Source organism: Bufo bufo, chromosome 5, assembly GCF_905171765.1.
Source record: "Bufo bufo chromosome 5, aBufBuf1.1, whole genome shotgun sequence".
Lineage (NCBI taxonomy): Eukaryota > Metazoa > Chordata > Amphibia > Anura > Bufonidae > Bufo > Bufo bufo.
In genome coordinates, this window is record NC_053393.1 from 81,129,077 (window position 1) to 81,155,186 (window position 26,110).

Consider the following 26,110-nt stretch of genomic DNA (forward strand, 5'->3'; position numbering starts at 1 on the left):
TTTCCCGCTTATAGGGGGATCCCCAGGAGTGGGCCTTTTCTTTACCCCCTGATGCTAGTTGTTTAACCATGGTAGAGGTTTTTTTTCAGGCTCTGAGTACCCTGTATGATGAACCAGACAGGGCCCTGGTAGCCGAAACCGCGCTGAAAGCATTGGTTCAAGGCAACCTCTCTGCGGAGGAGTATTGCACCCAATTTAGAAGGTGGTGTGTTCCCTCAGGGTTGAACGAGCCAGCTCTTAAGTGTCAATTCAGGTCAGGTCTATCTGATAATCTAAAAGACCTACTAGTGAGTTATCAACTCCCAGAGACTCTTGAGGAGACTATGACCCTAGCAGTCCGACTCGACCGACGTGTGAGAGAAAGACGACAGGAACGACAGTTTTCTTCTCAGATGCTGGTCCAGTCTGAGGTTTGTTCCAGGAGTGGTGAGGTCTCCTCTGAAGGACCTATGCAAATTGGCATGACCAGAGCGGATCAGCGCCGCTGACGTGGGATCTGTTTCTACTGCGGAGATCCTGACCATTGGATCAATTAGTGTCCAAAGAGGATCCTTTCTGATAAGGCTTCCGAGACAAGACCACCAAGGGACCAGGTACCCCCTGTTATTACTAAGAGTAAGCTTTTAGCTCCTATAACCATTTCTCTGGGTTCTAATACGTGGTTGGGTTAGGCCTTTATAGATTCGGGCTCAGTGGCCAGCTTTATTGACCAGGGGTATGCTACTAGACAGGGTATTCCAATTTTTGCTTTACCTACGCCCATCTATATTATGGCCATTGACTCCACTCCCCGGGGGGGGGGGGGGGGGGTACTGTGAGGTTATGTACCTCAGAGATTTCCTTAGCTGTGGGAGTGTGCCACTTAGAGAAATGTTCCCTGTTAGTCCTGGAGAACTTACCAGTTGAGTTGGTATTAGGGATGCCGTGGCTCCAATTGCACAATCCTATGATTGATTGGACCAGAGGGGAACTGGTGAGTTGGGGATCTGAGTGCGGCTTGTGTTTGTCTAGAGTACGGGTTGGGGTCTTTGTGGAGTCTGAGGTATTACCCGCAGTCATCAGTATGCTGATGTGTTCTCGTCGTCGTCCCCGGAGGCTCTTCCTCCCCATAGACCTTATGATTGCGCCATAGTCCTGGAGAAGGGGGCAAGGTTTCCTAAAGGGTGTATTTACAATCTTTCTAAACCTGAACGTGAGGCCATGGAAGATTACATTAAGGAGAATCTCATTAAGGGGCACATTAGACCCTCGGTTTCTCCTATGGGGGCGGGGTTTTTCTTTGTTAAGAAGGAGGATGGTGGTCTTAGACCCTGTATAGATTATGGGAAATTAAATAAGATCACTATCCGGAATACTTACTCCCTCCCATTGATTCCGGATTTATTTAACCAGGTATTAGGGCGGCCTGGTTTTCTAAGATTGATTTAAGAGGAGCATACAATTTAATCCGAATAAAGGAGGGGGACGAGTGGAAGACAGCGTTCAATACCCCAGGCGGTCACTTTGAATATCTCGTTATGCCTTTTGGACTCAGCAATGCCCCGGCTGTGTTCCAAAATTTCACATACAATATTCTTAGGAAGTTCTTGGGAAAATTTGTCATTGTATATCTTGACGACATTTTGATATTTTCCCCTGATTTTGAGAGTCATGTGTTTCATGTTAGACAGGTGTTGGAGGTGTTGAGAGAGAACCAATTATCTGCTACACAGGAAAAATGTGTCTTTGGGGTGCAGGAGATTATATTTCTCGGACATGTTCTGACTCCCCACGCCATAAAGATGGATACTAGCAAGGTTTTAGTGATTAAGGGATGGGTAAGACTATCATCCTAATAGGCCTTAAAACGTTTCCTTGGATTCGCTAACTACTACCGTAAGTTCATAAAGAATTTCTCGGTAATCGCTAGACCACTGACCGACCTCACTAAAAAAGGGGCGGATCTGGAAAATTGGTCTACTGAGGCCTTAGATTCATTTGAAACCCTAAAAGGAGGCTGTTCTAACCCAGCCAGATCAGGAAGCACCTTTTATCATGGAGGTGGATGCTTCTGAGGACGGGGCAGCAGCAGTCCTCTCACAAGGTCCTGCTACCCTCGCTAACCTGAGCGCAGTGGTCACTTTCCTCCCCCCGGTGTGTGTGTGTACGCGACTGTTACAGAATAACAGGCCTACTGAAACCACTGTACCATGAATACTCTAGTGACCCTGACTGAGCATGTGTCAAACCTGACGCAGAGGTGCAGGAGCTAGGGGAGAATATTCATTCCCTAGAAATAGGACAAGACGCCGCTGCTCCTCAGGCCTCTGGTCCGAACTTGAGCTCTCATATGAAGCCACCGATCAAGCTTCCAGAACCCTTCTAAAGGAGGCTTTCAGTAGCGCTCCCGTTCTAACCCAGCCAGATCAGGAAGCACCTTTTATCGTGGAGGTGGATGCTTCTGAGGACGGGGCAGGAGCAGTCCTCTCACTAGGTCCTGCTACCCTCGCTAACCTGAGACCTTGTGCCTTTTTTTCCAGAAAATTTTCCCCCTCTGAGAGAAATTATGACATAGGGAATCGTGAGTTACTGGCCATTAAGTGGGCATTTGAAGAATGAGACATTTTCTTCAAGGGGCAAAACATTGTGTTACTGTTGTTATCGATCATAAGAACCTAATGTTTCTCGAGTCACCTAAAAGGTTAAATCCCTGTCAGGCTAGATGGGCATTGTTTTTTACACGCTTTAATTGTTCCATCACTTTCAGACCAGGAAGGCGACGCACTCTCTCTGAGTTTCTGTGCGTACCAGCCTACAGAGACTCCACCTGAAACCATATTACCAGCTAAGGTATTCGTAGCAGCCTTGTCTCAGGACATCACGACTCTCATCAAGGCTGAACAACACCTAGCTCCGTCATCCACTCCTACAGATAAGTTGTTTGTTCCTATACAGTTTCATCTCCAACTGCTGGGTGAGTGTCATGACTCTGTTTTTTGTGGACATCCGGGCATTGAGGGTACTAAAGAGCTGGTTCCCAGATCATTATGGTGGCCTACTTTAACTAGAGACGTCAAGTCTTATGTGTTGGCCTGCGAGGTTATTGCGAGGTCTAAGACCCCTAGGACTAGCCCGGCTGTCGACCTACGACCCTTACCCATTCCCAGTAGACCCTGGTCTCATATCTCGATGGATTTTATCACTGATCTGCCACCTGTGGAGGGTAAGACTGTGGTTTGGGTAGTGGTCGATATATTCAGCAAGATGGCTAACTTTATTCCCTTGCCTAAACTCCCGAGTGCAAAAACCCTAGCATCTTTGTTTGTGGAACAAATTGTACGTTTACATGGCATTCCAGAAAATATTGTATCTGACAGGGGTGTGCAGTTTGTGTCCAAGTTTTGGAGGGCCTTCTGTCTGAGATGCCGGATTTCTCTGTCCCTTTCATCTGCTTATCACCCTGAAAGTAATGGACAGACTGAGCGCCTCAATCAGTCGGTGGAACAATTTTTCAGGGCATATGTTGCAGATGATCAACAGTTGTGGGTGAAATACCTCCCGTTAGCCGAGTTTGCTCAGAATAAATGTGTTATTTTCTCTGCTGGGGTCTCTCCTTTTTTTGTAACTATAGCTTTCATCCTCATTTTCTTTCTGGGTCATCCGTCTCCTCGTGTAATCCCGAGGCGGATAAGATCTCCTCAAAACTGTGCACAGTATGGGCTCGGGTTCAATCGAACCTAGAAAAAGCTCAAAATACTCAGAGTCAAGGCCAATAGGAGACGTTCCACGGGGGTGAACTTTCAGGTCGGGGATAAGGTGGGGTTGTCCTCTAAAAATCTTTCACTCAAAGTTGCTTCAAAAAGGTTTGCTCCTCACTTTATAGGGCCGTACGAAATCGTAGAGGTGATTAATCCTGTATCATTTAGGTTCGAATTGCCCGATTCCTTCCACATTCACGATGTATTTCACAAGTCCCTACAAAAAAAATACATCAAACCTGTTGTACAGTCACAAGCCGCGCCTCTGCTTGTTCTGGTTAAGGATTCTGTGGAGTATGTGGTATCTAAAATTGTGGATGTCAGGAGAGTGCGTAATTCCTTGCAGTATCTGGTGCACTGGAAGGGCTATGGACCCGAGGATAGGTCTTGGGTACCAGCTAGGGAGGTTCATGCCCCTAGACTGGTTAAGAAATTTCATGAGGATCATCCCGAGAAGCCGTCACTTGAGTCCTTAAAAGAGGGGGTACTGTCACAGCGCGGTCTAGGAGGCGTGCACGTCCGGGGTGCGTGCGCATCATCAGCGCGTCCGGCGTCCACCTATCCCCACTCTGTTCTGCGGCCACTACTGTGACTCTTTATGCTGTTTCCACCCTCACCAACTCTGTTATGGGGCCACTATTGTGACTCTTCATGCTGTTGCAATCCTCAGTAGTCTGTTACAGGGCGAGCAGTGTCCCTGTTTGGCCGTGTTGACATCATTAGTATATGTTTTGATCAAAATGTAAAAGGCTACTGTCACGGCGCGGTCTAGGAGGCGGGCACGTCCGGAGCGCGCGCGCATCATCAGCGCGTCCGGCGTCGCCCGCGCTCCTGATAATACTATGTGCGCCCCCCGCATGTCTATGCGCATTCATGCAAATGGTTTTAGGGCTGAGCGCCGAGCTTATCACTCGGCGCTCAGCTGTGTAGTCTATGTGGAGTCATGTGACGCTGGCCACGTCACATGACCCCTCTGGCTCCCTATTTAAACAGGCAATCTGCTGGCCACAGATTGCCAGTTATTCAGGTTTCACCTGTGTCTCCTTGGATTCCTGGTGTATTTACCTCCTATTTATCCGACGTCTCCCTATCTGTTCCTGCTGTGCTGTACTGGTTCCTGATCCCGGCCTGCTCCAGACGATCCCTGGTAACTCTTTTGGTACTTCTAGCTGCTCCTGGTAAACGACCTTCTCTTTCTCCTGACCATTCTCTGCTTGTTCCTTTGTACTGCGCTGCCTTCCTGGTTTTGACTCGGTCCGTTCACGTTCTGTTTGTCTGATCTGTCCTCCCAGCACATATTCCAAGCTAGGGATTGCCGTCCAGTTGTCCCCTGTCATTAGGTCTTGCGAGGCAAGTAGGCAGGGCCAGGGGTAAGGGTGGAGCGCAGTGGTCACTTTCCTATCCCCTGTGTGTGTGTGTGTGTACGCGACTGTTACAGCTACATTTCAATTTTTTTCACTGATGCCTTTCTGAGAAACAGACGTTAAAAACAATCCCCTTCAATTGTATGTGGGCTGTTAGTCCGTGAAAACATCCATTATTCATTGGCCGTCCAAAAAAGGGGCAATGTGAATAAACCCATAGATTACCATTGTTTTTAAAATGGACGTGTGATGCCAGTAAAAATAAAATGGCCATCACACGATCTGTTTTTCACTGTTGCATGAATGTAGCCTAAGTCAACTTGCTGAATTTACCTGCGGGGACAGGGGATGATCCAGGGGTTGTGACCTATGTCCTTTATATAATTTTTTTTTAGTGTGCTATTTGATTACTTGTAATTATACTTATTACTTGACTCTCAGCACTGTGGACTATGTTGGCACGATATAAATTAAGATTATTTTTAATCTTTCATTAGAACACATATTTTTCAATATCTCTAATTTTTCATCTAAAAAATTTAAATTAAAAAAGTTGCTTCCGAATCTGAAAAATGTGTGTGTTTTTTGTAACTTTACAGATGTAGAGAAAATACATCTGCCACTCTTTGGACTGCAGAATAGTCCTTCTTTCCATCTCTCTCGCTTTCTCCGTACTTCACTCTTCCCTCACAATAAGCCCTGTTTTGAATACCCCAGGTAAAAATGTCCTGTTGATTTTTTAGTGCACGAAATTCTGTAATTTAAGCTGGTTGGATACTGACCAATTGCGCTAATGGAGACGCCTCCCTGAGTGAAGTGCAAGGATGTAATTTAGTCGAGAATGGGAAGTAAAATACAGCGGCTTGTGATTACTAGAAAGTTTATTCAACAAGCTGCTATTTGTTGCAGAGAACCAGCCCCGGCATTTAAAGATAAAAATAACACTTAAAAATAATAATTGCGAGGGGAGCTAATATTTAGTTAAACAGTGATTTTCTGGCTGTGAAATACATAATTAGGAGTTTATGAAAAAAATTGTGTTTGATAAAAGGTTAGTAATGAAATATGAATCTGTGAGACGATGCAGCATTATTTCCTGATGAATAATTAAAAATCGACGTAACACAGTTTATTACGTATATTAAAGGGGTTGTCTGGTTTACAAAACCTATTTTCGACCTATTTTAGCTCCAAAGAGTTCCTCTTGTGCTGGAGGACCTGGCATATCTATACATTACATGAATAGATCATTGATTTAAATAGGCTACGTGTAATGCTTCACATGCCCCGTGGTGGCGCTGTAGGGAAATTGAAGAGTAGCTGCTGAGTTCTCCTACAGATTATGAAGGACCTGCCATGTCTATATATATTACACAAACAAACCATTAGTTTAAATAGGCTCCGTGTAATTCTTCATCTCCCCTATAGTGGCACTGCACAGAGACTGCATAGTAGCCAGGGATGGACTGGTCCTCCAGAGTACCAGAGGATCTTCCAGTAGGCCCAGTCTCTGAAGCCAAAGGTCCAGGAGATGAATCCCATTTGGAGCTGTCTTTGGAGCTAGTCCCTCATGCCTACAGCAGGGTTGCATCCAGAATTTTTCTTTTTTCTGGACAACTTATTCCAAAATTACGGACATCCAACTTTTTTTTACGGACAAATTGGAAAACCTTAATGAATTATAACGATTATAAGTAATGCACGTCTATAGCTCAATATACTGATAAGAACTCATTACCAGCATTTACTGTGAGCTCTAAAATGGTGATAATTACCTACAAAATAATCTAGCCAAGTACCACCAGCCTCAAAAAAACACGGACACATCTATTTTATTTTTTTACAGACACAGGAAAAATGCGTCCTATTTTTACCGACTGTCCAGAAATTTCTGGTCGCCTGGCAACCCTGCCCTAAGGTCTAGAATTCCCATTAGTGGAACCCCAGTCCTATATTGATAGTAGCTGCTGAGTTCTCCCACCGATTATGGTGGACCTGTCCAAATATTACATGAACAGACTAGAGAAGAGCGAATTTCTTGAAATTTGTTTTGGGTCAAAAAATTCAATTAGGGTCAATTCTTCCTGAAAATTGGTGTATGATACTTTGAGGTATTCTATGACTCATATTTTTCTCTCTTTGGGGGAGATTTATCAAAACTGGTGTAAAGTAAAACTGGCTTAGTTGCCCATAGCAACAAATCAGATTCCACCTTTCATAGCTCCTTTGGAAAATGAAATGTGGACTCTGATTGGTTGGTATGGGCAACTAAGCCAGTTTTTCTTTACACCAGTTTTGATAAATCTCCCCTTGTATTTATATATTTTCATTTTTTTTTTTTTACATTTTTCTATTTCTTTTCTGTTTCTGCCTCTTATTTATTCTTACAGCACCAGTTGGCCTTGGATTACTTTTTGTAATGCTCATTTAAAATGTGCATTCTATCTTTATTCAGACTGTCTTAGGGCTCATACACACGACCGTATATGTATTTTGCGGTCCCCAAAAAACTGATCCGCAAAAAATACGGATGATGTCCGTGTGCATTCTGTATTTTGCAGAACAGCTGGCTCCTAATAGAACAGTCCTATCCTTGTCTGTAATGCGGACAATAATAGGACATGTTCTACTTTTTTGTGGAATGGACATACGGAAATGGAATGCATCCAGAGTAACTTCCGTTTTTTTTTGCTGACCCATTGAAGTAATTGGTTCCGTATACAGTCTGCAAAAAAAAAACAGAACGGAAATGGAAAGAAAATACGTTTGTGTGCATGAGCCCTTAAGGCTTATGCACACGACCATTATGTATTTTGTGGTCTACAAGAAAAACGGATAACATCCGTGTGACATCCATTTTAACAATACCTGTCGTCCGCAAAACAGACAAGAATAGGACATGTTCTATTTTTTTGTGGAACGGACATGCGGACATACAGAAACTGAGTCATTTCCGTTTTTTTGCAGACCCATTGAAGTAAATGGTTCCGCATACGGACCTGTAAAAAAAACTGAACAGAAATGAAAAAAAAATAAACGTTTGTGTGCATGAGCCCTTAAGCCTCTTGCACGCGAACGTATTTTCTTTCCGTTTATTTTGCAGACCGTATGCGGAACCATTCAGTTCAATGGGTCCGCAAAAAAAAAACGGAAGTTACTCCGTGTGCATTCCATATGTCTGTATTTCCGTTCCTCAAAAAAATTTAACATGTCTTATTATTGTCAGCATTACGGACAAAGATAGTACTGTTCTATGACGGGCCAGCGGTTCCGTTCCGCAAAATACGGAATACACACGCAAAATGAATACGGTCGTGTGCAAGAGGCCTTACATTCAGTTTTTGAAGATTTGAAACAAGAAAGCAGACAAATAGTTTCCATCTCACGTCGGCCTCGTTGTTTGCTCTGCAGTCCAGCACTCAAAGGGTAAAACGAATTCTGCACTTCTGCGTGTTCCAGAACTATTACAAGCCCGTTTCTGTCTGAAATCCAGTGACGTCAGCTAAAATAATCATCAAGGTCACATCAGTGAGTGGAAATAGGACATTAATACCCACTGAGTCCACATGGATAAGCCAGTCAAAATGGATAGTTCAGGGCTAGACGAGAAGATGCCTTCAGTGATGGAAATGTAGCGTCGAGGGTCCGTGAGATGGAACTGAAGAAAACATCATGGGAGGAGCCGGGCCGGACCATATGGTGTGTGCCAGAAACGGGGCAGACCTGTCAGGGCCAGGCAAGCTGGGAAGGCAGGCGAGAGCAAATTATCATGAAAGATCAACATGCATCCCGCCATGGAGAAATGAGGACAGAGGGCTTTGGGCAACGCAGTGTCCGGTGACTGACGTCTGCGCTGATGAGAGACAGCACTGGAAGTTGAGCCGGGCTTATGCAAAGTTGATTAGGGTGGATTGGCCTCCGATTCTGTCTGAAAAATGAACACAAAGCAAGAAACACAATATTTTTTTTTTCTCTCTTTCTTCTAATGAGCGTCACTCGGATACATTGATTCCTATGAAAATTAATTACAGGCTTTGCCACACGCACTAATTGACTAAATCGTTTATTAAACCCATGGCTGCTGTGGTTCATTCACTGTGTTAATTTACAGACGCTGTATGAACATGGCAGACTGGCACACGGAGGTTTAACTCTTTCAGTGCCTGGGAGACGGGGAAGCACTGGCCTTACTAAAGTCCAGACTCGCTAAACGCTACACACACCGTGCGTTATATTGTACAGTGCGTAATATTCATTGACCTCATTACAATTCTCTTTAATAATAATAATCGTGTGTTTCCTTTCTTTACATATGTTTCAATTTCAATACATTTACATGAAATCATGATTACATATAATCCATCCATCCAAATATCCGTCTTCTATCTTATTTATACAATATTAGTTATATAGCACCAACATGCTTAAAGGGGTTCTCCCATGAGTAATGTAAAAGAGTCAGACATCATATAGTTCATAACAATCTCTTTCTAACAAAGCTAGAACCAGCCCTGTACCTCACATGGGTCCAGAGATCTCTCCACTCATTGCTCCAATTACACTACTATCTTTTTCAAGTATGGCAGCTCAGGGGAGTGTCCTTTCTGTTGTAGCTTTCTCCCTATCACAGCTCAGGGTGTGTGTTCTTTCTTAGGGTTTATGTCCTTTCTCAGGGGCCATGTCCTTTCGGATGCAGCTCTCTACCTATTACAGATCAGCGGTGTGTCCTTTCTACTTCAGTTCTCTCCCTATCACAGCTCAGGGGGCGTGTCCTTTCTGATGCAGCTCTCTACCTATTACAGATCAGAGGTGTGTCCTTTCTACTTCAGTTCTCTCCCTATCACAGCTCAGGGGGCGTGTCCTTTCTGATGCAGCTCTCTACTTATTACAGATCAGCGGTGTGTCCTTTCTACTTCAGTTCTCTCCCTATCACAGCTCAGGGGGCGTGTCCTTTCTGATGCAGCTCTCTACCTATTACAGATCAGAGGTGTGTCCTTTCTACTGCAGTTCTCTCCCTATCACAGCTCAGGGGGCGTGTCCTTTCTACTGCCGTTTTCATCCTGTAACTGTCACAGCTTCTAACAGTAGATAGGGCTGGTGGCAGTTGAGGGATGGAACTGAGCATAAGCGACCACCTTAGCAAGGTGTACAGAGAATTAATGAAAGAAACAGCAGGTGTCACTATGCAGATAGATTTTATTATATAAATCAGTGGCTATACCACATTTTAAAGGGGTTATTCAGAAAATGGTATTTATGACTTACCCTTAGGATAGATCATCTGTATCAGATCTACAGGGGTGCGACACCTGGGACCCATGACGATTAACTGTTAGAAAAGGCCTTGAGCTCCGCAGCATCTTCTTAGGCCATGTGACTTCACTATACATCGGTCACTTGGCCTAGTTGCAAGTCAATGGGGCTGAGCTGCATTACCAAGCACTGCCACTATATGATGTATGGCGCTGTCCTTGGAAAGCTGCTGGGAGCCCGCAGTGCTCACAAGAGCTCCAGTAAGAGCAATGACTCCCTAAGGCTGGGTTCACACGGGCGTTGCGGGTGCGTTGCGGGAACATTGTAATGCGTTTTGCACTCGCGTGAGAAAAATCGCGCATGTTTGGTACCCAAACCCGAACTTCTTCACAGAAGTTCGGGCTTGGGATCGGTGTTCTGTAGATTGTATTATTGTATTATTATTATTATTTTGTCACCATGGTAAAAGATCATGTGACGTACCATGTGATGACCGGAGTGACGTCATCAAAGGTCCTGTTCCTGTAATTAATGCTCACCACAGGTCCTATTCAACAAAGGAGACAGAAGGAGATGCCGGGCCGCGATTAAGTGGACTAAGGTGAGTTAATTTTTTTTTCTTTTTTTTTTAACCCCTCCAGCGTTATTTTACTATGCATTCTGTATTCAGAATGCTATTATTTCCCCTTATAACCATGTTATAAGGGAAAATAATAATGATCTGGTCTCCATCCCGATTGTCTCCTAGCAACCGTGCGTGAAAATCGCACCGCATCCGCACTTGCTTGCGGATGCTTGCGATTTTCACGCAACTCCATTCACTTCTATGGGGCCTGCATTGCGTGAAAAACGCAGAATATAGAGCATGCTGCGATTTTCACGCAACGCACAAGTGATGCGTGAAAATCACCGCTCATGTGAGCAGCCCCATAGAAATGAATGGGTCGGTATTCAGTGCGGGTGCAATGCGTTCACCTCACGCATCGCATCCGCGCGGAATACTCCCCCGTGTGAAAGGGGCCTTAAACAACTGATCGGCAGGGGTGGTGGGAAAAAATCAGGTCCATTCATTGCATTGGGGTTTCTGAGGCAAGTTAAGGGACTTCTGCTTGCCCTATTCAAATAAATGGAAGAGTCGCAGGAATTTAGGCAGCAAATCTACTAATATACTCTAATAGGGTTCACTGTCAATTTTCCCTATCTCTTTATGGCCAAGAAGGTTAAAATTAATCTATAAGTAAAGTATGTTTTTGAGCGTGAGAAGTCAGAGTACATGAAGGGAAACCGGGCAATCAGAGTATCAAGACCATACAAACTCTTTGGCCCCTTTCACACAAGCGAGTTTTCCGCACGGGTGCAATGCGTGACGTGAACGCATAGCACCCGCACTGAATCCTGACCCATTCATTTCAATGGGTCTGTGTACATGAGAGTTGTTTTTCACGCATCAGTTCTGCGTTGCGTGAAAATCGCAGCATGTTCTATACTCTGCGTTTTTCACGCAGCCCTGACTCCATAGAAGAGAATGGGGCTGCGTGAAAAACGCATTGCATCCGCAAGCAAGTGCGGGTGCGATGCGTTTTTCACTGATGGTTGCTAAGGGATGTTGTTTGTAAACCTTCAGTTTTTTATCACGTGCGTGAAAAACGCATCAAAACGCATTGCACCCGCGCAGAAAAAACTGACTGAACTTGCTTGCAAAATTGTGCGAGTTTCACTGAACGCATCCGGAGCCAATCCGTCACGCTCGTGTGAAAGAGGCCTTTGAGTTTGGCCCTTGTCAGATTAGGCTACTTTCACACTGACGTTTTGGCTTTCCGTTTGTGGGATCCGTTCAGGGCCCTCACAAGCGGTCCAAAACGGATCAGTTTGCATTCTAATGCATTCTGAATGGATAAGGATCCGCTCAGAATGCATCAGTTTGCCTCCGTTCAGACTCCATTCTGCTTTGGAGACGGACACTAAAACGCTGCTTGCAGCGTCTTGGTGTCCGTCTGACGAAACTGAGCCAAACGGATCGGTTTTCACTGACACAATCTGGCACAATAGAAAATGGATCCGTCCCCTATTGACTTTCAGTGGTGTTCATGACGGATCCATCTTGGCCATGTTACAGATAATACAAACGGATCCGTTCTGAACGGATGCAGACGGTTGTATTATCTGAACAAATCCGCCCATGACGGATCCGCACAAAACGCTAGTGTGAAAGTAGCCTTAGTTGTTGCAAGACTACAACTTCCAGCATGCCTGGGCAGCCTACAGCTATTAGGGCATGCTGGGAGCTGTAGTTTTGCAACAGCTGGAGGGAGGCAGGTTGAGCATGCCTGATCTAGGCTATATCATATACTGTATATTGTACGTTCTATATACATATAATCACTTAACTATCCATCTATCTCTATCTATCCAGCCACCATAGTATGTTCAATGTATGTTTATGTGCAATATTCATGAAGTTTTTTAAGTTAACCACTATTCTGTGAAATTGATCACATTTTGGATATTTACAGTGCCTTAAAAAGTATTCATACCCCTTGAACTTTTCCCCATTTTTTCACGTTACACCCACAAACCTAAAGGGGTATTCCGGTTATGTAACTTTTTTCAACTCCTGTAGTGTTGGTGTGTATGTGGTGCACCTAAACTAACCTGATCCATATCAGCCTCTAAAGTGACTCTGTTTTTAACTTACGCACCCTTCTCCTTGCAGGTCTGCTTCTCTTTCTTGAAGCACACAGTGGAGAGAGTATCCTCTGTCATGTGATGTTTGTGATCAAGACAGAACAATACATACAGTACATAGGCCTCATGCACACGACCGTTCCGTTTTTTGCTGTCCACAAACCGCGGATCCGCAAAAAACGGAACCCGCCCGTGTGCCTTCCACAGTTTGCGGAACGGAAAGGGCAGCCCATTGTAGAAATGCCTATTCTTTTCCGCAAAACGAACAAGAATAGGACATGCTATATTTTTTTTTGCGGGGCCACGGAACGGATCAACGGATGCGGACTGCACACGGAGTGCTGTCCACATCTTTTGCGGCCCCATTGAAGTTAATGGGTCCGCACCCGTGCTGCAAAAACTGCGGCTCGGATGCGGACCCGAACAACGGTCGTGTGCATGAGGCCATAGAGCAGGGGTCAGCAACCTTCGGCACTCCAGCTGTTGTGAAACTACAATTCCCAGCATGCTCCATTCATTTCTATGGGAGTTATGAAAAGAGCAGAGCAAGTGTGCATGCTGGGAGTTGTAGTTTCACAACACCTGGAGTGCCGGAGGTTGCCTACCCCTGCCATAGAGTGAGAAATGGAAAATAATGAGAGATACATAGTGAAAAATATACAGACACACTGTAGGATTTGCAGACAGACAGACTAAGGCTCCTTTCACATCACCGTTTCTCCTTTCGTTCTCCGGCTCCGTTGAATCATGTTCTGAGCGGACACCGAACAGACCCCATTATAGTCTATGGGGTCTTTAGACTCAGTTACGCTCAGTTAGGTCTCAGTTATCTGCAGAATCCGTCCTTTCCGTTCTCCTGCTCCTCAACGGAGCCGGAGAACGGAAAGGAGAAACGGTGATGTGAAAGGAGCCTAAGACAGATTGACAGACACACAGTAATACAGAAACAGACAAGAAAAGACTGGAGGCGCCAGTGGAATAGGAGTAGAACGTAAAAAATAAGGTGGAGAAAATTTTTGGGTAGAGAAGAGCTACTAACTTATGGAAAGGCTGCTAATGGGGTGACAACGTAGAACCCAATCTACGTGTGGTACTAAAAGAAGTAAAAATAGAAGGGAACGGAGATGTTTGCATAGTGGGTTCAAAGACAGTACCCTCTATGTTTCTGCTGATCCATTTTTGCTTTGACCCCAGGGGAGAAGCACCAAACCGTTTATATGTATCAACCTTTAGTTTCCAAATAAGAGATAAAAATAATAGATAGATAAAAGCTTATTGACTCACTTCACTGGGGGGTGGTCCGTAGGATAAACTCAAGACACCTACGGAACCCGATAACCCCCTAGCCAGAATGGTAGATATTGATGTCAGCACAATTCGTGGTGGCTTCGGATCAATTTATTTATTTGAAGATTCTTCCCAACGCTTTTTGGGGGTTAGATACAGGAATCCGCCTTCTTGAGTAGCAATAAGACATCATAAAAACAATAGTACAGGATAGCCATATTAGAGTAAAGTCACATCCTGTCTCTTTAAATAGTGGTGTTCTCCCACCAGAATTAGAGTGTATGGGTGGATATGAGGTTTTGCGTTTCACCTTGGAACGCAAGTGTATACAACTAGGATAATTATGTGTAAAATTATTTGCTGTTATGGATACATATTGGTGGTAGTGGAGGGGTATGGGGAATGTATATAGATAAGATTTCGGAGGCTGAAACATGATAAAATATCAGTCTACCGGCCACGATTTGCCGTGGAACGCATTTGCGTTCCATGGCGGGCCCGATAGGCGGAAACGGAATCAATCAAAGGGGGGGGGGGGGACACCCAGATTATATGCACACAGTTTATCTGTGCAATAAATAATTATTCAATTGTAATAAATAACAATGACCATTAATAATTGCAGAATATACATATTAATAGATATAAAACTAAGAAAAAAAGTAAAGATGAGTATAAATAAGAGTAGAAATGGGTGGTTCTGTCCTGGAAATCCCTTTGGATATACTTAAAATAATGATGATATTGTATAGAGAGAGAATATATATATTATATAAAAAAAATAATATATATAAAAAAATAATATATATAAATAACATATATAAAAAAGAGTAGAAAACATATAAAAGTACCTGTAAAATATAGAGTGTATATAGATGTTTATGCATATGGAATATAATGAATAAATATGAAAAACGTGTATGAGAATGTCCTACACAGACAATATAAAATGTGGAAAAAGATCCAAGAGTCCATATTTGTAGGTAGGTATCAAAGGAACGTATACTAGTCCTAAAATTCCTAATAATTAGTATATTTTAATGCTTCCTTTAATCCGAACGGTGTAAGGGTGTTGAGTTGATAATTCCAAAGCATCTCTTTCCTGCAGAGTTGTTGAAAAGAATATGGAACATGTTCAAAGGGGGGCAGCTGTAAAAGTTTTAGGAGGAACTGCTCGGATGATGCTGACAAGTCCCTTTCAAATCCGCCTGGACGACCAATTATATCTGGGATCGGGTCCCTTACTTCCAATCTTTCCGAATACATTGATAACATACTACAGAGATATGTTCTCCTACTCCCTTCTTACCTTCGCGACACATCTCATCTTGTTAATAAATCAGTACAATGGGAAGAGAGTTGTGTATGGGCTACACTAGACGTGACGTCTTTATATAGTAATATAATACATACTCTAGGGATAAAAGCTGTCTTTATTCTACAACACAACTATTTTGCATTCAATGACACCATCTACATACAAGAAATGGGTACAGCAATGGGAACCAAGTTTTCCCCTTCATACGCAAACCTTTTTATGGGTACCTTTGAAAACCAAGTTGGTTTTCTTGAACATACCAATATCTAACTTAACAAGAGATACATTGATGACATCATTCTAATTTGGGATAGAAACACAAAAGATTTAGATTCCTATATAAGAGGTCAACTCCAACGATTGGAATCGGAACCTCACACTAGAAAGCCACCCTAAAGAAGCCGTTTTCCTAGACCTCCACCTGAGCAGTTACAACAACCAGATCTCCACCAGAACACACTTCAAAAGCGTAGATGCTAATAGCTATTTAGATTTCACGAGCTGTCACCATCACAAGTGGAAAACCAATATCCCTTTCGGTCAATCGAAAAGGATTAGGAGGAACTGCTCGGATGATGCTGACATGAAAAGACTGATCGACATCTTGAGCACTAGATTTTCAGAAAAAGATTACCTCCCCCCACAACTTATCAAAGAATCCAGAAATAGAATTCTTAGAGAAAATTAAAAAGATAGCCCAAAAGGAAAGACTCGTCAGATAAACACTTCAAATCCACCCCCTCTTAGCCTTATCACACAATACAATTCCAAACACAAAACTATTTAGGGAAGGATGTCCCCATACAGCCTAAACTAACCTTCCGTCGGGCCCAAACCTTGAAAAACATACTGGCCCCATCATGCCCCAAACTACCTAAAAAAACTCCAAACCACAAACAACCCCTCAAGGAAATTGGAAACAAGGGGTCCTACAGATGTGGATCAAGCAGAAGTAAATGTTGTAAAATGATCATTCATGATACTAGAGAAATTCAAATACCGTACATAAAAAATCCCATTACCCTACAACACTACATGAACTGCGGCACCACCAACGTGATATACAAGGTACAATGTCCGTATAATTTATACTACGCGGGTCATACCACACAATCACTTCGAGAACGAATGAACAAACACCGGTCAAATATAAGAAGGAAAGTGGCTACCCACAGCGTATCACGCCATTTTGCAGTATCACACAATGGTAACCCCGATCTTTTACAGTTGACCCCCTTTGAACATGTTCCATATTCTTTTCAACAACTCTGCAGGAAAGAGATGTTTTGGATTTATCAACTCAACACCCTTACACCGTTCGGATTAAAGGAAGCATTAGAATATAAGAATTATTAAGAATTTTAGGACTAGTATACGTTCCTTTGATACCTACCTACAAATATGGACTCTTGGATCTTTTTCCAAATTTAATATTGTCTGTGTAGGACATTCTCATACACGTTTTTCACATATATTCATTATATTCCAAATGTATAAACATCTATATATACTCTATATTTTACAGGTACTTTTATGTTTTCTACTCTTTTTTTATATATGTTATTTATATATATATATATATATATATATATATATAGTGTGTGTGTATATATATACAGTACAGACCAAAAGTTTAGACACACCTTCTCATTCAAAGAGTTTTCTTTATTTTCATGACTATGAAGGCATCAAAACTATGAATTAACACATGTGGAATTATATACATAACAAACAAGTGTGAAACAACTGAAAATATGTAATATTCTAGGTTCTTCAAAGTAGCCACCTTTTGCTTTGATTACTGCTTTGCACACTCTTGACATTCTCTTGATGAGCTTCAAGAGGTAGTCCCCTGAAATGATCTTCCAACAGTCTTGAAGGAGTTCCCAGAGATGCTTAGCACTTGTTGGCCCTTTTGCCTTCACTCTGCGGTCCAGCTCACCCTAAACCATCTCGATTGGGTTCAGGTCCGGTGACTGTGGAGGCCAGGTCATCTGGCGCAGCACCCCATCACTCTCCTTCATGGTCAAATAGCCCTTACTTTCAAAGTTTTCCCAATTTTTCGACTGACTGACCTTCATTTCTTAAAATAATGATGGCCACTCGTTTTTCTTTACTTACCTGCTTTTTTCTTGCCATAATACCAATTCTAACAGTCTATTCAGTAGGACTATCAGCTGTGTATCCACCTGACTTCTCCTCAACGCAACTGATGGTCCCAACCCCATTTATAAGGCAAGAAATCCCACTTATTAAACCTGACAGGGCACACCTGTGAAGTGAAAACCATTTCAGGGGACTACCTCTTGAAGCTCATCAAGAGAATGCCAAGAGTGTGCAAAGCAGTAATCAAAGCAAAAGGTGGCTACTTTGAAGAACCTAGAATATTACATATTTTCAGTTTTTTCACACTTGTTTGTGATGAATATAATTCCACATGTGTTAATTCATAGTTTTGATGCCTTCATAGTCATGAAAATAAAGAAAACTCTTTGAATGAGAAGGTGTGTCCAAACTTTTGGTCTGTACTGTATATATATACACTGCGTGCAGAATTATTAGGCAAATGAGTATTTTGACCACATCATCCTCTTTATGCATGTTGTCTTACTCCAAGCTGTATAGGCTCGAAAGCCTACTACCAATTAAGCATATTAGGTGATGTGCATCTCTGTAATGAGAAGGGGTGTGGTCTAATGACATCAACACCCTATATTAGGTGTGCATAATTATTAGGCAACTTCCTTTCCTTTGGCAAAATGGGTCAAAAGAAGGACTTGACAGGCTCAGAAAAGTCAAAAATAGTGAGATATCTTGCAGAGGGATGCAGCACTCTTAAAATTGCAAAGCTTCTGAAGCGTGATCATCGAACAATCAAGCGTTTCATTCAAAATAGTCAACAGGGTCGCAAGAAGCGTGTGGAAAAACCAAGGCGCAAAATAACTGCCCATGAACTGAGAAAAGTCAAGCGTGCAGCTGCCAAGATGCCACTTGCCACCAGTTTGGCCATATTTCAGAGCTGCAACATCACTAGAGTGCCCAAAAGCACAAGGTGTGCAATACTCACAGATATGGCCAAGGTAAGAAAGGCTGAAAGACGACCACCACTGAACAAGACACACAAGCTGAAACGTCAAGACTGAGCCAAGAAATATCTCAAGACTGATTTTTCTGAGGTTTTATGGACTGATGAAATGAGAGTGAGTCTTGATGGGCCAGATGGATGGGCCCGTGGCTGGATTGGTAAAGGGCAGAGAGCTCTAGTCCGACTCAGACGCCAGCAAGGTGGAGGTGGAGTACTGGTTTGGGCTGGTATCATCAAAGATGAGCTTTTGGGGCCTTTTCGGGTTGAGGATGGAGTCAAGCTCAACTCCCAGTCCTACTGCCAGTTTCTGGAAGACACCTTCTTCAAGCAGTGGTACAGGAAGAAGTCTGCATCCTTCAAGAAAAACATGATTTTCATGCAGGACAATGCTCCATCACACGCGTCCAAGTACTCCACAGCGTGGCTGGCAAGAAAGGGTATAAAAGAAGAAAATCTAATGACATGGCCTCCTTGTTCACCTGATCTGAACCCCATTGAGAACCTGTGGTCCATCATCAAATGTGAGATTTACAAGGAGGGAAAACAGTACACCTCTCTGAACAGTGTCTGGGAGGCTGTGGTTGCTGCTGCACGCAATGTTGATGGTGAACAGATCAAAACACTGACAGAATCCATGGATGGCAGGCTTTTGAGTGTCCTTGCAAAGAAAGGTGGCTATATTGGTCACTGATTTGTTTTTGTTTTGTTTTTGAATGTCAGAAATGTTTGTGAATATTGAGATGTTATATTGGTTTCACTGGTAAAAATAAATAATTGAAATGGGTATATATTTGTTTTTTGTTAAGTTGCCTAATAATTATGCACAGTAATAGTCACCTGCACACACAGATATCCCCCTAAAATAGCTAAAACTAAAAACAAACTAAAAACTACTTCCAAAAATATTCAGCTTTGATATTAATGAGTTTTTTGGGTTCATTGAGAACATGGTTGTTGTTCAATAATAAAATTAATCCTCAAAAATACAACTTGCCTAATAATTCTGCACTTCCTGTATAAACGGTTTGGCGCTTCTCCCCTGGGGTCAAAGCAAAAATGGATCGGCAGAAACATAGAGCTTACTGTTACATGTTAGACTTATTCAGCAAACCAGCTTCAGGTGATGTAGAGAACAGCTCCCTTAGGCTACTTTCACACTAGCGTTTTGGCTTTCCGTTTGTGAGATCCGTTCAGGACTCTCAGAAGCGGTCCAAAATTGATCAGTTTTGCCCTAATGCATTCTGAATGGAATAGGATCCGCTCAGAATGCATCAGTTTCCCTCCGTTTAGTCACCATAACGCTCTGGAGCTGGACACCAAAGTGCTGCCTGCAGAGTTTTGCTGTCCGCCTGATGAAGCAGAGCCAAAAGGATCCGTCCTGACACACAATGTAAGTTAGTGGGGACAGATCCGTTTTCTCTGACACAATCTGGCACAATAGAAAACGTCATAGCTATAGAAGACATAATACAAACGGATCCGTTCATGATGCAGTTGTATTATTGTAACAGAAGCGTTTTTGCAGATCAATGATGGATCTGCAAAAAACGCTAGTGTGAAAGTAGCCTTACATGCCTTGAGAAATCAGCAGACAGCTCCCTCTCTTAGCAGACATAAAGTCCAGAGAAGCCTGGACCAGAGATCGTCCCAGGTGCAAGAGAGTGCTCATTCACAGAGCTGGGACTAGACACAGAGCAGAGGAACGGTGCGTGATCGACCAGCTACAGGAGAGAGCAGACGGGTCATAACTAAGGGATGTAGGAGTGTAATCAAGGCCAGGGAGACAAAGAAGTAAGTAGATATTATTAGAGAACAGTGCAAAACTGTTTTTTACAGTATATTAGACATTTGTAAAACCTGCGCAAAGCTTTCAAAGCAGACCCAAACCAATGAACCGGAATACCCTTTTAAATGTATTTTATTGGGATTGTATGTGATAGACCAACACAAACAAGCAAGTAGGTGTGAAGTGAAAAGAAAGTGATACATACTTTTGGAAAGTGTGGCGTTTATTTCTATTCAGTCCCCCTCAGTCAATACCTTGTAGGACCATCTTTCGCTGCAATTACAGCTACAAGTCTTTCGGGGTATGTCTGTACCAGCTTTGCACATCTAGAGGCTGAAATTTTTGACCATTCTCCTTTCCAAAATATCTCAAGCTCCTTCAGCTCAGCCTCTAACAAGTTTTCCTCTGTGATTGCCCTGTATTTAGCTCCATCCATCTTCCCATCAACACTGACCAGCTTCCCTGTCCCTGCTAAAGAAAAGCATCCTCGTGGCATGATTCTGCGACCAACATGTTTTACGGTGGGGATGGTGTATTCAGGGTGATGTACAGTGTTAGTTTTCCACCACACATAGCGTTTTCCATTGAGGCTAAAAAGTTCAACTTTGGTCTTATCTGACTAGGGCACCTTCTCCCACATGTTTGCTGTGTCCCATACATGGCTTGTGGCAAACTGCAAACGGAACTTCTTATGGCTTGCTTTCAAAAATGGCTTTCTTCTTGTCAGTCTTCTACAGAGTGGGCCATTTATATGGATACACCTTAATAAAATGGGAATGGTTGGTGATATTAACTTCCTGTTTGTGGCACATTAGTATATGTGAGGGGGGGAACTTTTCAAGATGGGTGGTGACCATGGCGGCCATTTGCAAGTCGGCCATTTTGAATCCAACTTTTGTTTTTCAATAGGAAGAGGGTCATGTGACACATCAAACTTATTGGGAATTTCACAGGAAAAACAATGGTGTACTTGGTTTTAACGTAACTTTATTCTTTCATGAGTTATTTACAAGTTTCTGACCACTTATAAAATGTGTTCAATGTGCTGCCCATTGTGTTGGATTGTCAATGCAACCCTCTTCTCCCACTCTTCACACACTGATAGCAACACTGCAGGAGAAATGCTAGCACAGGCTTCCAGTATCTGTAGTTTCAGGTGCTGCACATCTCGTATCTTCACAGCATAGACAATTGCCTTCAGATGACCCCAAAGATAAAAGTCTAAGGGGGTCAGATCGGGAGACCTTGGGGCCATTCAACTGGCCCACGGTGACCAATCCAGTTTCCAGGAAACTGTTCATCTAGCTGGCACGTTCCCTGAGTTTTTCCAGCAAGATGGTGCACCACCACATTATGGGTGTCAGGTCCGAGCATTCCTAGATGAACAGTTTCCTGGAAAGTGGATTGGTCATCGTGGACCATTGTTTTTCCTGTGAAATTCCCAATAAGTTTGATGTGTCACATGACCCTCTTCCTATTGAAAAAACAAAAGTTGGATTCAAAATGGCCGACTTCAAAATGGCCGCCATGGTCACCACCCATCTTGAAAGTTTCCCCCCTCACATATACTAATGTGCCACAAACAGGAAGTTAATATCACCAACCATTCCCATTTTATTAAGGTGTATCCATATAAATGGCCCACCCTGTAGAATGGACAGATTTGTGGAGTACATGACTAATAGTTGTCATCTGGACAGATTCTCCCACCTGAGCTGTGGATCTCTGTAACTCCTCTAGAGTGACCATGGCTCTCTTTGCTGGTTCTCTAATTAGTGCTCTCCTTGCCTGGACTGTCAGTTTAGGTGGATGGCCATGTCTTGGTAGATTTGCAGTTGTGCCATACTCCTTCCATTTTCAGATAATGGATTGAACATTGCTCCGTGAGATGTTCAGAGCTTGGTATATATAACCTAATCCTGCTTTATACTTCTCCAAAACTTTATTTCTGACCTGTCTGGTGTGTTCCTTGGTTTTTACAATGCTGTTTGATCACTTATGTTCTCTAACAAACCTCTGAAGTATTCACAGAACAGCTGTAGCTATACTGAGGATAAATTACACAAGGTGGACTTTATGTACTAATTAGGTGACTTCTAAAGGCAATTGGTCACACTGGATTGTATTTAAGGGTATCAGAGTACAGAGGGCTGAATACTTTTAAGATTTCTATTTATAAAATATGTTGAAAACCATGTATTATTTTGTTTTCACTTCACACACACTTGTCACTTTGTGTTGGTCTATCATATAAAATTATATGGGTATAACTTGATAAAATATGGAAAATTTCAAGGGTATGAATACTTTTTCAAGGCACTGTATATTTCCTGTTGACCACTGCATATCAGAGTCACATTAAACCTATGGTAGGTGAAGGAAAAAGCAGAAATTATTTGTCACACGTACTGTATGTCATTGCTCTTGTGATCTTTGCCCTGTCTCAGCTAAGCAATTGCATCTGTAGTTATGGCCTATGTTCTGTCCTTATGTAAGCAATTCTAGTTATAACAAGTATAGCTGACATTTTATTTGTTCCTGAACTGAAAATATTCAAGCCGTCTCAATATTCAATTCTTATACCACTGAAATTCAGTCCATAGCCTGCAGTGTGCTCTCTGGGACTGTGGCTATATGGAAATTACACTTGCACCTCCATACCTTTATACAGATCAATGCATGGGTGTACTGCATATGTAAACTTCAATGCAAGTAGTAGCCTTTGGAACTTGGACTATATGAACTGTATCTGGATTCCTCATAGTCTTTAAAGGAGTCATTTGGCTTCTTTAATTCAATGGATTTCAAATTTTCACCAGAAACAGCAGAAGATTGTAGTGTTATAGAAAATCGATAATCATTCAATCAAGATGGCTGCCATATCCTGCTTTACCTCTCGGACAGTGCCCCGTTGCATGGCATTTTAGCACAAAGACACTAAGGCTTATGCCCATACATGGATATGTTTTAAGGTTACTTCCATTTTATGAGAGTATGCAGATATACGCCCTTGTATTATTGTCCAATTGGAGTCCATGTATGACCCTTCCCTTCAGCTAAGGGTATAGAATGCTTGTAACTTCATAATAAAGTTAAGTTCTGCTTTGACCTGATACAATGTCAGTGTAATACTTCCGTGCACATATTAATTACCACCTAATTTGGAGCAGGTGAGCAAAACTAAGCTCTGCTTGTGAGCATCGATATCAGTAGCTCCTTAGCTGAAAGTTTAATCATGGCCCTCACAGTCCTCTGATTTGAACATCAGTGAAAATCTGTGGATAGACCTCAAAAGAGCAGTGCATGCAAGACGGACCAAAACATCTCACAGAACTGGAAAACTTTTGCAAGGAAGAATGGATGAAAATCCCTGAAACAAGAATTGAAAGACTCTTGGCTAGCCACAAAAAGCATTTACAAGCTGTAATACTTGCAAGTGGGTGCTACTAGGTACTAACGATGAAGGGTGCTCAAACTTTTCCTTCAGGCCTTTTTATTTTGAAAATGTAAAAGATAAAAATAAAAAATTGTTTTTGCTTAACCAGCTCCCGACCTGTGGGCGGCCGGCTTATTCCTCCTGGACGCATCGGCGCGTCCTCTCGCGAGACGCGAGATTTCCTGTGAACGCGCGCGCACACAGGAGCACGCGTTCACAGGATCGGAAGGTAAACGAGTTCATCTACAGCCTGCCAGCGGCGATAATTCGCTGGCAGGCTGTAAATGCGATTTTTTTTAACCCCTGAAAGGTATATCAGACGCTGTTTTGTTAACAGCGTCTGATATACCTGCTACCTGGTCCTCTGGTGGTCCGTTTTGCTTGGATCGACCACCAGAGGACACAGGCAGCTCTGTAAGTAGCACCAAGCACCACACTACACTACACCCCTGTCACGGCTGAGGATGGGGGAAATGCTCAGCCGTGCGGTGAAGGAAGATGTCCAGTCGCTACTCGCCAGAAACACAGAATCAGGGAGCAGGTCACCTCCTGTTGCGTCCCTAACGCTGACCCTGTCTCCTACCTGCATGGGCCGACCTTGATGGTAAAAGGACCCATGCGCAGGAACCTCGGATCCCTGACTTACCCTCCGACCGGTCCCTGGGCTAAGGAGCAGGGTAAGACAACCCACTCCTCCTAGGAACGGAGGAGCAGGAGTCTCACTGGCCAAGCAGCATGAAGAAGGGGGTACATAAACAGGACTATGGATAAGACAGGTGAACCAAACAGTTCCACACAAACCTGTCTCAGCCTTGCTGACTGGAACCCGTGCTAAGGAAAGGCTGTCCACATAGACAAAGGTAAACAGCACACACATGAAGACACACAGGGACCAGGACATCCATAGCTGCACAAAACACAGAGACACAAGACATCAACAACACATCACGGTATTAGAACTTATGACCGGAAGGGTGGCCCTTACAAGAAGATGGAAATCACAGGAGGCTGCAACAGCAAAGCATGACTGAAGCAACCTACTGAGCCATGCCAAAGTGAAAGGCTTTATAGGCCTAAGAGGCCACACCCAACGGTCAGACACACCCAGTGACATCACACACACTGGGAAGGGAGTTAACCCTTCCAACACCACAGGAAAGGGAAAACACCAACTTAAAGGTAAAGTGTCCAACACAACAAACACACTGTGGTTGTTGCCGCAGGCAACAACATGGGTGGCAACCATGTCCTGGGTGTCAGCCCCAAGGCCGGGACACTGCCACCACATGTACACATCACCAAACGTTGCCACGGGCAACCACAGTGCAGGAAAGGTGTCCGTGCACACCACACAATACACAGAGTGCACACAGACAAACGACAGTGCATACATACACGCACACAAACTCCAAAGGGACCGCACACATACCTGTTGTCCGTGGCAACCGCACTTGAGGCAAACAACATCAAGCCTCAAGCTGCGGTTGAAACAACAACCCAAACCGCGGGCAACTGTATGCGGCTCCCAAGGAGTCACGGCCAAAACCGTGGCCGTGACAACCCCCCTGTCACTTATTAACCCCTGATCACCCCATATAGACTCCCTGATCACCCCCCTGTCATTGATCACCCCCCTGTAAGGCTCCATTCAAACGTCCGTATGTGTTTTGCGGATCCGCAAAACACGGACACCGGCAATGTGCTTTCCGCATTTGCGGATCCGCACATTGCCAGAACTATATAGAAAATGCCTTTTCTTGTCCGCAATTGCGGACAAGAATAGGACATGTTCTATAGGATCTACAAAAAACGCAGTGTTCGCCTGATCAGGCCTGATCTTGTGCGCACACTTGCGTTCAGTCTGCCCCACTGCAGTGACAGAATTTTTTTTTTCTGATCACTGCAAAAACACCGTAAAATCGCTGCGGCGCTATAAAGATCACTTTTGAGGGACATGGCGAGTTCATAGAAGATTTTTTTTTTTTGGCACAAGTTAGCGGAAATAGATTTTTTATTTTTCTTACAAAGTCTCATATTCCACTAACTTGTGACAAAAAATAAAATCTCACATGAACTCACCATACCCCTCACGGAATCCAAATGCGTAAAATTTTTTAGACATTTATATTCCAGACTTCTTCTCAGGCTTTAGGGCCCCT

At 43.3% G+C, this 26,110-nt stretch overlaps 1 long non-coding RNA gene across 1 annotated transcript; it reads right to left on the minus strand.

Annotated features, from left to right (window-relative positions):
• Positions 1 to 1,698: 1,698 nt before the first annotated feature.
• On the minus strand, positions 1,699 to 25,699 carry LOC121001765. The gene is made up of 3 exons (XR_005779132.1): positions 25,689 to 25,699; positions 20,024 to 20,030; positions 1,699 to 1,831 (listed from the first exon to the last, which is right to left on the minus strand). It is a non-coding gene; the product is annotated as an uncharacterized LOC121001765 (long non-coding RNA).
• Positions 25,700 to 26,110: the final 411 nt, after the last annotated feature.